Raw genomic sequence first — 17,436 nt, forward strand, 5'->3', positions numbered from 1 at the left:
GTCTGAATAAAAGTTACTCCACACATCAGAAACCAACCAGTTAACATTTTATTTAAAATAGCTTTACTTGAGATAGTAATGTTTATTGCATGTAACATTATATTTAAAATCGTTTTTCTTTAATTTAAAAACGACAAAAATCAGATGGCAGCTTAGTATGTCCATTACTATAAGGGAGAGTGAAATTATAATCATATTGTAGTGGTTAGATACTGAAAGACAGTAACTAGGTCACCTGGGAAGTCAGCCGTTAGCCACAGGGAGCTACTGCAGCATCCTTTAGAGAAAACATCCTGCATCTTGTTAACATAACATTCAAACCTGTAAGGAATTTCTGTGAGTTTATTTGGGCCAAACTAGCCACAATTGCCGGGAACTAGAGTCTCAACATACTGGGATAAAGCTCCAGAGAAGGGCGATTTTTCATCTATTTTTATACATCGCAATCAAAGGAGGGGACATAGGTGGGTTACATGAAATCCATTGGTGATAGATTAGGGAGGCAGGAGAAAGCAAAGTGGTGGGGTGGGGGCCTCTGGGATTGGATAAAGAGTAAAATGATAGACACCTACCTCTTTTATTCAGGTGGGTGCAGGAGAGTAACAGTCAGCAGTTAACAGGATGACAACAACAATGAAGGAAGTGGTAGTCTCTGTCCTGGTGCCCAGGCACATTCGGTTATGCCTGAAGGGTCCAGGAAAAGGGAAGTTACAAGTTACCCTGACATTTCGCAAGGATGTTATCTTAGATGCAAAAAGACAGATAGGCTCAATTAAGATAAAGATTGACCTTTATTAGGGAAGATATTGGCCCAGGACATGTCTACCCATTATAAACTGCATGTAGTTAAAGTTTCAATTTTAGACCATCCTTTATGGTTACTTTAGGACTTTTGAGTTTGCAAAACCGCCATGCAGGCCTTCCCTGAGTTTGTCAGGTCAGCATGTGTTTTTCATCCACAGTCCTTTTCCCGGACAGTGGGTGCCAACACATAAAGGCCCCATATGGGACTTTATTCCCAAAATGAATAGAATAATTCTGTATGTTAGCAATAGGTGTCCCAACTCCCACTAGGCAGGATGGAAAGGTCTGTTCTCCATAGGTTTCTCCTTGAGGTGTTTCTTAGGTTCAGTCCCTCATTATTCCCTTTCTAGTCCCCTCTTCACTCTGGTGTGAAGGATCCAGGGCTTCGGAGCATTTGGAGTGTGAGAAGCACGTCCCTGGGTCCCGGCCATGTTGATTGTCTTGTGATCTGGCTTTCCATGTTTTGAGTAGAATTTTGTCTCCTGCTAAGAAGGGATGTGGAGAGAAAAAAAGTCTGTAGCACATGCCAAATCATTGCCCAAGGCTGAGGACACAATGTGGAGTGACCTGGGAGGTAAAAGCTGGTCCTGAGGCAGCCATAGTGTCCCTCACCTGGTTTTGCTGTTTTTCTTGGCTTGGAGCTGAAATACAACTGAGGCCTAGAGAGGAAAAGGTCTCGGGTTTTATTATTTATTTATTTATTTATTAAAATATATTTTATTGTTTTTTTACAGAGAGGAAGAGAGAGGGATAAAAAGTCAGAAACATCCATCAGCTGCCTCCTGCACACCACCCACTGGGGATGTGCCCGCAACCAAGGCACATGCCCTCAACCGGAATCAAACCTGGGACCTTTCAGTCTGTAGGCCAACGCTCTATCCACTGAGCCAAACCAGTTTCAGCAGGTCTCAGGGGTTTTAAAAGAGCTGGGGTGCAAACCACAGGACCAGTGATATGCTAGGGGAGGATAGGTTACCCTGGGGCGAGGTTCTTGTTTTCTCAGTTTTGCCCCTTGCTGGGAATCCGGCATCCAGGGCTTTTGGCCTTAGTGAGTTGCCATACCTAGCCCATCGTCCTTGCTCTGGGGGTCTAACAGTAGGCACTCAAGTATTTATTCACTGAAATAATTCTCCAGTTAACCTGCTCACGTATAAAAGTAACTGAGCGCTGATGACAATGTCCAAATATTAGTTAGATATTGGCTGTGCCAGGAACTGCATTTGTATAGATCGCTGGTCCCTCGGAGCAGCCTTCTGAGGTGCAGAGTACTGGGATGCTTATTTTTTTTCATATGGGAAATCGGGCATTTGAAAGAGGTAATTTGCTCAAGATCAGAAAATGAGAAAATAGCAAGACCAACATTCAAGTACATTTTGTTTGCACTTATAACTGAAAGGGCAGGGTGGGGCTAACTCCTCAGAATGAAAGGGCAGGGCGGAACTCCTGGTAACTGGACCCTAGCCCTCATCCAACCAATCAGGGTGAGCCAAAGCAGTGACATCACCACCCCTATAAAACCCCTTGATCTGTTGAAGCTCCGGCTCTGTTGGTGTAAGTGGGACTGAGCCCGTGCTAGCATGGAACAGGCTTTCTGCTATTGCATCGGACTCGGCTCCCTGGTGGTCCTTGGGGATCAAGAAATCTGGGCATAACAACTACAGTGAAGTAGTAGTTTTAGTTTAAACGGAATCTAGTAGTGTTATGATCTAAACTCTAGTAGTTAATTTATTGAAAAATCTTTCCTACTTCTCTTTCATCTTTTGTGGAGGGGATATACATCCCAAAACGACTTGCACATTTAAAACTTAAACTTGCAGACAGTTCTCAAAGCTGTGGCTTGCATCCTCTATAATGTATTGTTTTATTGGAAGTGGTTACAGTGTCTAAAAAGATCTGAGGGTGCCAAAAGATAAACCTTGAAAGGGAATTGGAAAATTAGTGAGATGCTAAATCAAAAGTCAAGATAAAGTTGAGAGGTGTCTTGCAATTTTTAATAATCCTTTATGTATATGGTGCTTTATCTAGAACTTGAATTTCAGAGCAGGACAGAATTAAAAGGTCAGTCCTTCCCTTTCAGTCCTGAGGAAGTGGCTCTGAAGGAGATGAAATGGCGGGTCAAACTGCACAGTTTCAGAGCTGAGCTGAGCAGGTGTCTGGTGTCCTTACGGGAGCTGAGTGATTTAACTTCATGGTATGAGCATCCTGGCATGCCGTGTCCAACACCTGATTTGATTGTCATGATAATAGTGCAATTAGTTTGGCTAGCACTATCCCCATTTCCTCCTCCAAAAGGCACATACATCGTGTTAGTGGCAAAAGCAACTGCCTTGAAGGGAGCCTTGGAGACTGGACTTCAGTTCAGATTTTGTTCTGCTGCACTAAGGCCTTAAGTGAGTCACTCAAGTCTCTGAGCTGTCTTATCAGAAAAATGCTCTGCCAACACCTTCCACAAAGAATATCTAAGGAGCAGAGATTCTGTAACACACGTGGGCCTTAGGAGGTAGCTCAGTTGATTAGAGCAGCGAGGAAAAACGCCAAGGTTGAGGTTTGATCCCCCATCAGGGCACATACAAGAATCAACCAATGAATGCATACATAAGTGGAACAACAAATCGATACCTCCCACTTCTCTCTTTCAAATCAATAAGTAAAACAACGAGCACACTTGACACAGTGTAGGTGCTTAATAAATGGTAGCTGGTTTTGAGAAATATGTCATGTCTTCCCACTTAGCCTCCTCACCTGTGAAGTGGAAATAACACACCTCATAGTGTTAAGAGGTTGGAGCTGACGTCTGAGCCCTTGCCTCCCCGGAGGCCTGTTGTAGGCCCTGACTCAGCAGAGGAGAGAGGGGGCAGCGTGGAGGGGAGCGGGGAGAAGGAGCTTCAGTCCTGAGATGGGAGAGGTCCTTGCTGTGCGCTCCCTCCCAGTGGTGCTCTGGACGGCCCCCTGCCCTGTGTACGTCCCACTTTAAAATGAAAAGTACTTCCCGGTTTCAAATCCAATCCATTAAGGTCATTCTAGGTGTCTCTGAGCTAAAACCTTAGGGTACCGGCCGTGTCTGCTGAGGCGGGACAATACCCAGGTTCAGAGAGGAGGAAGTAGAATGAGATCCGGACCCCTCTCGGGAGGAGAGTCCTCTCCATCCGGCAGAGCCCGGGAGCGTGGAGCCTCAGTGTATTTGCAACCTGCTGTCTGGGTTTCAGCCAGTGTTTCTGCGGTGGGAATCTGGGAAGGGGAGGATTTTCCTTCCCAAGAAGTTCTGGTGTTTCAAATATGCTGGCAGCAGGGCCGCCTCCCAGCGGTTTCTGCCACCTCACAGGCAAGGAAGCCACCGCCCGGCCCTGACCCGCAGCCAGGCCGTTGCCATAACTGGAGGGCCAGACGGAAAACCAGCGCCAGAGACCAAGAACATCCAGAGTCCTGTGGGTGTCTGGTGTCTCTGCTTCCCATCGTGACACTTCAGAGATCCCTGATCTGGCACAGCCCTGAGGAGGGGGCAGGCCTCTGTGGATAAGATCATTGTTACGGCAGCCAAACGGGGGCTTAAAATAGAAATAAAGCTCAGTTACAGAAAAGTTATTCTATTTGTTACCCATTTGAATATGTAGACTGAAGTTGACTACTACAAAGTGTGTGAGTATCGTACATAACTATATTTTTAAGTTCAGAATTGTGAGAGTTTCTGCGTTGCCTGGATCTCGGGGTTGCATTCATTAACATTTTGGGGGCCTGTGGTTGGCAGACCTAAGCTGAGGGCAACAGCCGACACTGCCTTGCCTGGCACCCCCTCTTGGGGGGCGCCACTCCCCCCCGGCTGAGCTACCCCAGGACAGGGCCACACATGTGCTTTGAGTCTCCAGCCTGGTCACCAGCATGCAGCGAGTGGTGAGTAGGTATTGAATGCACCATAAGTGAAATACATACTGAGGACTTCGGGTGCTGATTCCTCTTGCCCATAATGTAATATTTAAGATGTTTACGTTACAAATATTTTACCATTAGTTGTCAAAAATATATCTGAGCATAAATCAAATTAAGAGCTTCAAAGTGAATGTAAAAATTTAAAAAACACTTTCCACTTGGGACCTGTATTTTTAGCTATTTAAAACAACAGTTCTGCTTTGAGTTTTAAATAACTACCTTTAGTACCATAATGATTATTAATGATCATATTTTTTACTATTGTCAATTCTCATCCCTTTTACAATCTGATTACCATAAAGATGCGTTAATGTACTTAAACTACCTACTGGCTTTTTTGTAAACCCATGAAGACACCTGTGTAGTGAGCTCCCTCCTCTTATTCCTGCCTCACACCCAGCACAGTGCCGTGCACACCGTGAGAACAACGTGTGACAATGAATGTCGGGAAATCTCCCCAGCTCCTCAGGCCCTTCCTGCCTGACCTCCCGATCACCACACCTCGAGCACATTCTGTGTTACTTTGGGATATGATCAGGAGAGCATTCCACAGGCCCCACGAATGCCACGGTGCTCTAAACTGAGCGTTAGTCACCTGGAGAGCTGGTCACCCCCTGTTTCTGACTTAGGAGGTTGATTAGGGCCTGGGAATTTGCACTTACAACAGCTCACTAGGTGATGTTGGTTTGCTGAACACCCTTCATGCTTTAGAAACCACTGAACTAAATTAAGCTCCCTGAGGTCAGGCTGTGTCCCATTTCAGTGCCCCAGCAGCCTCTGCCATAGTACCTGGCACGGAGGGGCTGCTTGGGAAAGAGTTGAGTGGAAAAACAGTTCAAAAGTTTATTTTATTGGATCTAGTTTACAAATACATGAACATGTGTGTATATCTTTAAATCAGCTAATACACGTAAAAGCTCCTAGAACATGTTTGCTAAAGAAAAAATCATAGCCCTGGCTGGTGTGGCTCAGCTGGTTAGGTGTCGGCCTGTGTACCAAATGGTTGCCGGTTCGATTCCCAGTCAGAGCATAAGCCCAGGTTTCCAGCTCAGTCCCCACTGGGGGATGTGCAGGAGGCAGCTGATCCATGTTTTACTCTCACACCGATGTTTATCTCTCTCTCCCTCCCTCTTCCTTTCTCTCTCTCTCTCTAAAAGTTAATAAAAATATTTTTAAAATAACAAATATAACCTTTCTTTGCTTAACCTCACATTCTAAACTGCTATCCAAACTAGATGTGTACTTGTAATGAGAGCTTATAAATTAGAGTAACAGAATCTTAGCATGAAAAGCCTCTTTTAATGATAGCCTAATTTATCTCTATCAGGAATTTTATTTATTTTTATACATTTGTGTGTTTTTTTAAAATACATTTTTATTGATTTCAGAGAGGAAGGAAGAGGGAGAGAGAGATAGAAACATCCAGGATGAGATAGAATCATGGATCGGCTGTCTCCTGCACACCCCTCACTGGGGATTGAGCCCACAACCTGGGCATGTGCCCTTGACCAGTATCGAACCTGGGGACCTTTCAGTTTGTAGGCTGATACTCTCTTCACTGAGCCAAACCGGCGAGGGCAGGAATTTTAAATGTTTGTTGGGTGCTTCCTACATGCAGATAGACACAGCAAAAACTTGATAGACACACCTGTCTGTAAGAGCTTACAGCCAGTGAGGAACCTTAAGTGTACTTGTGAGTGGGAGGATGTTACGTTTTGAGAGTAAAGGGCAATTATTAAGAGCATTCAGTTGTAGCTATTTAACTCTTAATCTTTATTAATCTATTAGAACACCACTTCACATGCTATACTTATAACATGTTTCGGATGGACCCAAGGGATATTGAATAAATATTAATATATATTAATAAATGAAGTTAATTAACAATTCCTTTGAGAAACATGGCTGATATTTCTTCTTAAATGTAATCAAGCTAATTTAGAATTAGTCCTGATGCAGATATTTTCATGGTTATGGAATAGTTAATTACATAGAAGCTCCTGTCATATGTGAAATAAATTCCTCAGAGTTCCAGGAAGCACAAATGTTTCAAGATGGAATATTGTGCATATGTGGAGTTTGACATTGTAAGAATCCTATGGTGAATCCTTTCATAAAGGAAATAATTATTTCTGAATTATTTTTTAATATATTTTATTGATTTTTTTACAGAGAGGAAGGGAGAAAGATAGAGAGCCAGAAACATCAACTAGCTGCCTCCTGCACACCCCCTACCAGGATGTGCCCACAACCAATGTACATGCCCTTGACTGGAATTGAACCGGGGATCCTTCAGTCCGCAGACCAACGCTCTATCCACTGAGCCAAACCGATTTCGGCTATTTCTGAATTATTTTTCTCTTTTTTGTTAATATACACTTTCACTCCTATATTGTTTAAAGCAGAACACTAAGTGTTATTCCACGAACTATTCAATCAATAGAACTTAATTTTATGCATATAAAAAATTCACTGGGTTTGAATTCTGGGTTTGTATCTTGTTCTGTCCTTACTACCATGGAATTTGGGATAGGCGATTCACTTATTTTTGCCTCAGTCAACTCATCTGTAAAATGGAGAGATTAATAGCGCTTTACTTGATAGGGACACCGGAGGCTTTAATGAGATAACCTCCGCCAGGCCCTTAGGCCAGCGTCCTCCCCTCAGTGGGTGTCCCCAGTGCGACTGGGTGCGTGCAGCTCTGCTCATGCAAATGTGGAGTCCTGGCCTCTGTCTGTGATTGGCTGCTCAGCACAGCCAGGTGGCCCGGTGGTTAGCTTTCCCCAGGATTGGTAGGTAGGTAGGTTCGTTCGTTCATGCATGCATTCACTCATTCATTCATTCATGCATTCATGCATGCATGCATTCATCAGCCAGTGTTTCCCGGGCCTCCCCGGTCCAGCCGGTTTGGTGTGAGAAAAGAGCGGCGAGCGAAGCAAGACCAGGCCGGCGTCCCGGAGCCGCGGCCGCGGGCGGAGCAGGTGCGGGAGGACCGCCCTCGCCGCTCCGCACGGGCTGCCGGTCTGTGCTTCCAGGAGCTCCGCACCGGCCGGCCCTCAGGACGCCCGCGAGTGGAGGGGAAGCCGCGGCCCGGCCCCGGCCGCCGCCCGGGGTTCTCTGGGCCGCGTGCGCCGGGAGCGGACCGGCGGGCGGCGCAGGGCCCGGCTCCCGCCCCGCGCAGGGCGCCGCCCCACGTGACGGGAAGCGGCGGCGCGGCCGGCCCAGCCCAGAGCCGCGGCCGGAGCGGCGGGCCCAGGCCCAGGGCCGGCGGGACGGGACGGCGCCGCCGGGGAGTGCGGGCCGGTGAGTGCGGGCCGCGGGGCGCGGGGCGCGCGGGGCGCCTGGGCGGGTGGCGGAGCGGGCGGGCGTGTGCGCGACAGCGGTGCGCGGGCATGTGCCTGTCAGATCCGGACGGGGTGCCGGAGGGGTGCCGGTGTGGGTGCCGGAGGGGTGCCGGTGTGGGTGCCGGAGGGGTGCCGGTGTGGGTGCCGGTGTGGGTGCCGGAGAGGTGCCGGTGGGGGTGCCGGTGGGGTGCCGGTGTGGGTGCCGGTGAGGGTGCGGGTGGGGGTGCCGGTGGTGTGCCGGTGTGGGTGCCGGTGCGGTCCCAGTGGGGTGCCGGGGTGGGTGCGCCCGTGCACACGCGGGGCAGGCGGCCGGGCGGGTCCCGGTGCGGGTGTGGTGGCGGGAGGAGGGGGTGTGTGCCCGGGAAGGTGTGAGACAGCCCTTGGTTTGGGGTGACTGCTGGTCCGGAGGGAGGACCCGGAGGACCGTGCCCCTGTGGAGCTGCTCAGCACAGCCAGGTGGCCCGGAATGTGGCTGGAATGAAGCTCCTGGGATCTCAGAGCCCAGTTCCGGGTCACGCCGCCGGACTTGTTGCGGAACTGGGAGGCCAGCGGGGTGCGGGGAGGAGGCAGAGACCTCGCCCGCTCCGCCCACGGTGTGCCTGTCCCGGCGGGGGGCCGGGGGGCCGGGCCCAGCTGCCTCTGGGTGTCCAGTGGGGGTGGCTCTGGAGGCAGAAGCTGCCCTCCGTGGCCAGTTGTCTGCCTGCCCTGTCATTGTTTCTGCTCAGGGGCTGCTGGGGACCCTCACCACGTCCCCAGCTGCTCTGGGCCCTGCCTGGCTGTGGAAATGGGGTTCACACAGTGCTTAGTGCAATGACTGTATGGGTGCTGGGTTTACCCCTGATGAATGCCCCAGTGGTTACAGCGACGGGGCAGGCACAGGGAAGGGGAGGAGGCTCCTGCAGGGAGCTGCCCCCCGGGCCAGCACTTTGGCACAGGGGCCTGTGGGTGCCGGCGTGCCCTCCTCCCAGACTTGCTTCTCTCTGTCAGCCAGAAGCTTCCAGCACTAGCTCACATAGGAAGGAACATCTGGCCAGCTGCTTCCTTTTTCCTTCCAATTGTGCCAGCCAAGCAGCCTCAGCAGTCACAAGAGCGGCCTTTCTGTGGTGTGGCCCTAGAAGCAGCCCTGACGGGACTCAGTGGCCGCTGCCTTCAACCAGTCCTTCCCAGGCCCAGTGTGTCTGCTTCCTGTGGGCTCCAACCTGGTTCTGCCAGTCAGTCCTGCACAGGCAAAATCTGTGTTTGGACTCCCCCAAACTTTGCTAGTACAATTGTCCTCGCAGACACCAAGTCCTCAGATTCTCAAGTCCCTTATATAAAACTAGGGGCCCAGTGCACGAATTCGTGCACTTTGAAAGCAACTGTGGGCTGTGGTGGGCACAGGGGCGGGTCTCGGCCCAGCCTCTGTGCCCCTGCCCAGCCCCTCCCACCATAACCCTGGTCCCCGCTTCTGCCACCACTGCTGACTGCGCAGAGCGATTGGGGCTGGTGCCAGCAGCAGGTGCAAGCAGGCTGGGTGCTGTGAGTGGGTGCGAGTGCTGGGTGGGACCTCGGTGTGTGGAGCAAATTCATGTACTAGTGGACCCATGAAGGATCAGATCGCCCCTCAGGAGCAGGGGGAGGTGGAGAAGCCCTCAGGGACCATTGGGATGGACACAGGTAGCAGGTGCAAGCTGCGGCTCTGGCGCTGGCTGCAGGTTTGAGGGGGTCGGTGCCAGCAGCGGGTGTGAGTGCTGGGTGGGACCGCGGCATGCGGGAGCAAAGAATTTTTAGTAACCATCAGAGGCTTGCCCCAATGATAGAACACCCCCACCTTGGTCTGGCGCCCACACTCACCCGCTCCACCATCCTGCCGCAGCTCACACTCACCATGTTCCACACTGTCATCTGCTGCCGATGCCCACCAGGTTCTGCACGTACCCTCTGGTGGTCAGCACACGTCATAGCCACCGGTTGTTCCAATGTTCGGTCTATTTGCTTATTAGGGTTTTATATATATATGACATAGAATGATGCATATAGTTGGTCCTCCACATCTGTGGATTCTCAACTGCAGATTCCAAATATTGTTTTCAGCCCTAACTGGTTTGGCTCAGTGGATAGAGTGTCAGCCCACAAACTGAAAGGTCCCAAGTTCGAGTCTGGTACCTCAGTCACAGGCTCAATCTGGGGCAGGCTTGATTCAGGGCATGTGTGGGAGGCAACCAATTGATGTGTCTCTCTCACATCAATGTTTTTCTCTGTCCCTCCTCCCTTCTACTCTCTCTAAATCTCAATGGAAAAATATCCTTGGGTGAGGATTAACAAAAAAATAAATAAAATGTTGTTTTCAACTGTATATTTGTTTTTGAAAAATTCATGTATTAGTGGACCCATGCAGTTCTAACCCTTGCTGTTCAAGAGTCAGCTGTCATGGTCAAAACAGGGAGTGCTTTTCTCTGGAGTTAGCTTCCTGGAGGGCTCTGCCGATTCCTGTGCACTTCACAGTGTGCACCGCACAAAGCCAGGTGGCACCGCCTTTCCGCCTCCGTGCCGCCTCCAGCGCGTCCTCCGGCCTCGCACGGGAGGAGCGGGGGCGCCTGCAGGCTCCCAGGATGTGGGCTCTGCCTGGCCCTCGGCACGGGCTTTGCAAGGGCCTGTCTCCCATTGAACAGCTCAGCGGACACGTTCTAAAAGCACAGAGCGTGCTGTTTAAAAAGTGCTCAGTATTCTAGGCCTGGTTTGCAGCTAGCTTTTCTTTTCAGGAAAACCAAGTTGTTCTTATGACTTATTCCTTCATGCCAATGTTAAACATCCGCGATCCTTTAGCAAAGCTCGAGGAAGGTTTCCTTGATGTGTTACCTATCTTCATCTTGGGCTGAATCCAGTGCTCATTAGTAATACATTAATCGTTTGTTTTATAGGTAAATATTCCGGTGTTTGGGTACTGACTGCCGAGTCATATGGCCCACACTTTACAGCTCCTCTCTGCCGTGGCAAACCTGGCCCGTTTCTCTTTATTAGCAAATGCTAACTACGAGCCGAAACCGGTTTGGCTCAGTGGATAGAGCGTCGGCGTGGGGACTGAAGGGTCCCGGGTTCGATTCCGGTCAAGGGCATGTACCTTGGTTGCCGGCACATCCCCAGTAGGGGGTGTGCAAGAGGCAGCTGATCGATGACTCTTTCATCGATGTTTCTAACTATCTCTCTCCCTCACTCTCTGTACAAAATCAATAAAAAAAAAAAAAAAAAAATATATATATATATATATATATATATATATATATATATATATATAAATGCTAACTACGAAATCTGCATGTGGAAGTAGCAAGCTAATGGGAGGCCCCCATGAGCCTGGGTGTGCTGCGCAGACTGGGAGCAGTCACTGGGCATGTTGTGAAGTCTTGCAGGTGATTTGAGACCAGGATCTTTTCTTGGTAGTCAAGTAGCTGCCGTCAAGTAAAGTAAAGATTCAAGAAAAACAATATATATATAAAAGAAAAATTGCCCAAGGCCCAGGAGGCACTGGGTAATTCTTTGTAGCTGTGTGAGGTCCGGTATTGAGGAAAATGTTAGGAGAAAATGCCCTGGAGACCCATCTCCCAGTCTGTGCCTCTTCCCTCCTCTCCCTCCCCCAAGTCCCTTCTTCCGGTATGACTGTTGACATTTATATTATAGGGTATATATGATATATACATAGGCAACACACATGCGGATATAAGGTGTATTTAAATGGTTTGTATGCGTGTACATATTCCCTTATGTATATTTACATATGTAGTTGAATAAGTTTGATTAGTGTTGCCCAGAAAAAGGGTACTGTCTGTGAGAGTCGCACATTGGTACGTGCCAGAATCATGTCAAGGTGACCAGTTAGATGTCAGGCTTGAGCTGTATTTTTTAAAAAATATTCTTTCAGGTCATTGGAACGGTTTATTGTGCCATAACTAGTCCTCTGTGATCTCTGGTACATGAGCACAAGCGAACGTGAGCTGGTTGTCCGGTAGGTCCTGGTTTTCAAAAGAGGGGCACGCTGTGTTTGGCACAGGTCAGTGAATTTGTTGTGGATTCCTGGCGGATCTCAAGATGGAGCAGGTGTCTGTGAGCACTTAGGGAAGAACCTGGGCCTAGCATGGGTGTGGCTCTGTAAGGACAACTTACGTCACATAAAACCTATCCTGCGTTGATAAGATTACCAGGTTGGTGGTGAAACATGTAAGGAGATCATTCTGTATCCGAAATTCAGCAAGGCAGTGCTGACACCGAGGCCCACTGGCTTGTGACAGGAGGGGTCAGAGAGTAGGAAGCCGTTCTGGTGCAGAGGAAGCGAAGGGGCAGGTGAGGGGGATGACAGGGTGCCTGCTCCAGCTCAGGGTGAGAAGGCCGGGCAGTGCTGAGCGAGGGCCCAGAGGAGGCACTGCAGCCGGACCGTCATCACAGGCCTCACACCGCAGTGGCCTGGCGGGCAGAGTTGTTGATTTCTTCAGGATGGAATGCTAAGAGCATCTGAAATCACACTTGCCCTCTTCGGTCAACAGAGTGGAGAGAATATGTCCTTGGAGACAGAAAGTGAAACGGTTTGAAGTCCTGTTTTATCACCTGGTAGCTGTGTAATCTGGAGCAAGCCACCAGAAATCTGTCTGTCCGTAATAATCCTACCTCTTACTGTAATGTGAGTGTGAAAGGACATCACTTCTATCCAGTACTCAGCGTCTGCCCAAACCCAGTGACTAGGGGCTCTCGGGAGGCAGCCATCAAGGTGTCGCCAGGGCCGCAGTCGGAGGTGCCTGTCCTTTGTCTGGATTTGGAGCGACAGGAGCAGCTGTACCCTGGGCAGCCGGGTGGCTCAGTGGGTAAGGCGTGTGCTCTTGAGGCTGCCTGGGTTGGAATCTCCGCTCTCCGTGGTCATTCAGCTTTTCGAACCTCTCCCTGCGGGTGACAATCATAGTACTCGCCTCTAGGCTGGTTGTGAGCATGAAGGGAGCATGTAACAGGGAGCCTTCCAAACGTCTTAGCTCCCCGACAACAGTGCCACCACCTTGTGCTTCAGAGGAGCGAGATAACCTGCAGGGGAAGCATGCCAACTGGTCCCATTCCTGCTTTACAAAGAGGTGACAGGCCCTGAGGTGACTGAGCGACTTGTCTGAGATCAAAAGAGCTGGCCAAGGCTAATATGGAGAATGTCTGCTTTGCACCAGGCCCACTGACCACCTCACTGCCTGGCCCACGTCAGCTCCAGGGCCTGGAAGCCCATGCAGAGGGGCGCTAAGAGGCCTCTTCTCTGCTCCGCCCGCTCGCACACCTGAAGCCCCCCTGCTCACCACAGGGCCTCCCACCCGCCGCTTCTCTGGAAGCTTCTTCGGGCCCAGCAGGAGTCAGCTGACATTTCCCCCAATCCGGCCTGAATTCGTCTGTGAGAAATGTTTCAAATGAGCAGAGGTCCCAAAGCCTCCCCTTTGAAATACACTCTCAGGAGAAAAACAAGTAATAGGTGGATGATTCATCCCTGTGATTTTAAGTTAGGACACTAAATTTAGAAAATTCACCCCCAAAAGTTACTGAATAAAAGAAGATCATAGGGCCTGGCCTGTGTTGCTCAGTGGTTGAGTATTGACCTATGAACCAGGAGGTCATAGTTCAATTTTCTTTCTTTTCTTTTTAAAAAAAAATATATTTTATTGATTTTTTACAGAGAGGAATAGAGAGTTAGAAACATCAATGAGAGAGAATCATCGATCAGCTGCTTCTTGCACACCCCCTACTGGGGATGTGCCCACAACCAAGGCACATACCCTTGACCAGAATCGAACCCAGGACCTTTCAGTCTGAAGGCCAACTCTCTATCCATTGAGCCAAACCGGTCTCGGCGATAGTTTGATTTTCGATCAGGGCACAAGCTCGGGTTGCAGGCTCCATCTCCAGTTGGAGGTGTGTAGGAGGCAGCTGATCAGTCATTCTCTTTCATCATTGATGTGTCTATCCCTCTTTCCCTCTCTCTGAAATCAATAAAAAACGTTTGTTTTAAAAAGATAATGGAATTGCTTCCACGGCCTGAGTTCCCTCGGGAGTCTGCTGGGCCGCTGGCCATGGGTCCGTTTCCTCCTTTCTCGTTACGGCATCTCTTTCCTGCTAGAAAAGGAGATTCTCACCTCTCTTTTTTGAATAGTCCCAGGTAAGATGATAAAAAACTGTGATTACATTTGCCTTTTTATGTTCACTTTCTGTTTGGAAATACCTGGCTTACCAAGGTAACGAACAGGACACGCTCCCCTACACCCTGGCCCCTGCTGGCACCGGCACGGCCAGTGGTGACCAGGATAACACGCACTGTCAGCACCGCTGGCCACACTTCCCTTGGCCTCACCAGTTATCCTGCTAATGTCCTTTCTGTCCCATGGCCCTGCTCTTGATCTCTAACCTGTGACGGTTCCTCGGCCGCCTCGTTTTTCATGGCCCAGCACTCTGCGGACATCGGGGCTTCGGAGAGTGTCCTCAGTGGGGGGTAGTTTGGGGTGACCTCATGGTCAGGCAGTGGGGATACAGCTTTTTCAAGAGTCCCGCATGGATGTGCTATTACACAAGTGGCATGCCTCAAGCACTGTAACTTCATGTCCAGTTGCATTCCGGTCCCTCTGGAGCGACAGGAGCGTGGTCATGACCTTCCCGGGCCCCTGGGAAGGCGGATCATGGTGCCCGGCCCCGGAGGCAGCTCTCCCGCCTGCGCCCGAGGGAGGGGACAGACGTGCCACTTGCTCCCTTCACGTTTCTCTCCGTTCCGTGTGCCCGGTCTCCCAGGCCCCGCGGTGTCACCTTGGGGATGTAGGAGGCTCTTTGTGAGGCAGCTGCAGGTTAAGGAACACAAACGTTAAGCCTTCTTTTCACACAGAAAACCAGGTTCGTGACCAGCGAGCCTTCGAGCCCTGTCAAATCCCAGCCGCCCTTGGAGCGGCAGGGAAATGCTCCGTTTCCTTTGTGCTGGAGATGACGCCCATTGTAATTATGGTCGATTTTGTCTTAAGAGAGCTGACGGGCCCACAGACCATTCGGATTCACCGCTCGGTGCTAACTGGAGTTTTGGTCGGGTGGGATTTTATGAAGTGTTTTATTTCTGCAGACCGAGCCGGTGACCATCAGTGCCAGTGGGTCACCCAGGGGGACGAGGCGCTTAGCTGTGTGTTTGGAGCAGAGGACTCAGCAACGTTTCATTGTGCTGAGTTAGCATGAGGAGAGCATGTGCAGGTCGCTTGCCATGAAGAGCTTTGCCAGCAAGGTTTGTCCAAGCCCACCAACGAAGCACGCTGAGTTTGTGATGTGGCTCTTCACGCGGTCAGGACCGCAGGCGGCCGAAGGAGAAAAGTGTCCATCACACCTGCCCACTTGCTCCGTCCCTACGCCAGCGTGGCCGGGAGAGGAGAGATGAGGCGGGGTGACCTGGGACAGGAGAAGGGGAGGGTCAGTGCCCCCAGGATGTGACACGGAGGCTGGACCCTGGGCAGCAGGTCCGTGGTAGCTGCACACACTGTTCCTGCTTCTGAATTAGCAGCTGCCCTGAGCCAGGCTGAGCCCGCCCCGCCCGCCGAGCCCTGCCTCACTGCTCTGGCCAGCCCATCCAAACTCCAGGCAGCCTCCACTGTGAGACCGAGGAACTGGGAAACAGCGGGTTCCTTTTGTGTGTGTGTGTGTGTGTGTGTGGCAATTTTAGTAAGGCTGCTCTGCCTATTCTTGTGTGAGTCTTTGTGGATATTGGTAACATTAAACGTGGAATTGTGGGGTGACAGGATAAAGGCATGTTTAACTTTATAGAAAAGCAGCAGCTTTCCAAAGTGATGGTACCATTTTGTACTCCTTCCAACAAAGTATGAGACTTCTAGTCGTTCTGCATCCTCATTAACATCTAGTGCATTTTTTTTTTTTTTAGTCTTGTCAACTTTTTAATTGTAGGGATTCTAATAGTTTTGAGATGGCTTTTTGTTTGTATATTCTGGTTATGTGTGAGCCCTTTGTCACAGATATTATTGCGATTTTTTTTCTCCCAGTCTGGGGATTGCCTGTTCATTTCCATAATGGTGTCTTTCAATGGATTCAAGTTTTATTTTAGGTTTTGTAAAATCCAGTTTATTGACCTTTTCTTTTATGGTTAGTGCTGTTTGTATTCTAAGAAATCTTTATGTACCCCAAGTTCCCAAAGACATTCTTCTATGTTTGAGATTTTACTTTTAAAATAATTTGATGTATCTCAAATTAATTAATCTGTCCGGCGTGAGGTAGGGATAATTAAAGTTAAATTTTTCCTCATAAGGTTATCCATTAGTTCCAGCACCATTTATTGAAATGACTTTCCTTTCTTTATTGAATCGCATTGGTGCCTTTGTCAAGAATCAATTGAATGTATATGTGGGTCTAATTTTGAACTTTTTCTTCTGTTCTATTGATCTGCCTGTCTGGACTGCAATTTTATAGCATTTTTTAAATCAGTTAATGTAGGTCTTCAACTTTGTTCTTCATTTTCAAGGTTGTTTTGACTATTCAAGGGAGTCACGTGCTGCCTAATGACTTGGATACATTCTCGTGCGAACATCATAGGGTGTGCTCACACAAACCTGGATGACATAGATAGCCTACTTCACACTTAGGCTAGCATATCGCTCCTGGGTATAAGCCTGTACAGCAGTTACTGCACAAAGCAGCCCAAGCACACGATAAAACGATGCCATCAGGAGATGAGGAAAGTGTGAACTGTGTGAGGCTGCCGCCCGTGTAACATGGCATTCTGTTTTACAGCACACTTTTTTTTTTAATAAGTAGAAAGAGCACGTTCGAAGATAATGATTAAAAGTGTAGTCTAGTAAATATATAAACCGGTAACATGGCTGTTTATTACTGTCAATAACTATGTATTATACATAATTGGATGTGCTATACTTTTATATGACTAGCAGCACAGTAGGGCTGTTTGCACCAGCATCACCACAAACAAGAAAATAGTGCATTGTGCTGTGATGTCACCACAAGTCCAATGTCAACAGGCAATAGGACATTTCCAGTTCTGTTGTAATCTTATTGGACCAGCCTTGTATACACTGTTTGCTGTTGACCAAACATTATGTGACACATGGTAGCATTTTGATTTCTATTTAAATTTTACAACCAGCTTGTCAATTTCTACAGAAGAGTTTGCAGGAGTTATAATTTCGGTCTTCTTTAAGTATTACAAGATTTTGTGATTTTCTTCATAAAGATCTTATACATCTTTGTTAGATAAAATTGCCTCATGTCTAATTTTTTATGCCATTGTAAATGTCTTTGTTAAGGTTAGTGTTTTTAATTGTTGTTCTGTGTAGGAATGCAGATTAATTTTATCAACTGATAGGGGTTGGCGCCAATT

At 48.9% G+C, this 17,436-nt stretch overlaps 1 protein-coding gene across 1 annotated transcript in view; it reads left to right on the forward strand.

The window, feature by feature from the left end:
- Nucleotides 1-7,972: 7,972 nt before the first annotated feature.
- Nucleotides 7,973-17,436, forward strand: part of TGFBRAP1 (transforming growth factor beta receptor associated protein 1) — a 51,131-nt gene continuing 41,667 nt past the window's right edge. Inside the window, exon 1 of the mRNA XM_036454014.2 lies at nucleotides 7,973-8,031. The gene's annotated coding sequence lies outside the window, so the exon portion shown is untranslated. The remainder of the gene's footprint in view (nucleotides 8,032-17,436) is intronic.

This window comes from Pipistrellus kuhlii, unplaced genomic scaffold, assembly GCF_014108245.1.
Source record: "Pipistrellus kuhlii isolate mPipKuh1 unplaced genomic scaffold, mPipKuh1.p scaffold_m20_p_27, whole genome shotgun sequence".
Lineage (NCBI taxonomy): Eukaryota > Metazoa > Chordata > Mammalia > Chiroptera > Vespertilionidae > Pipistrellus > Pipistrellus kuhlii.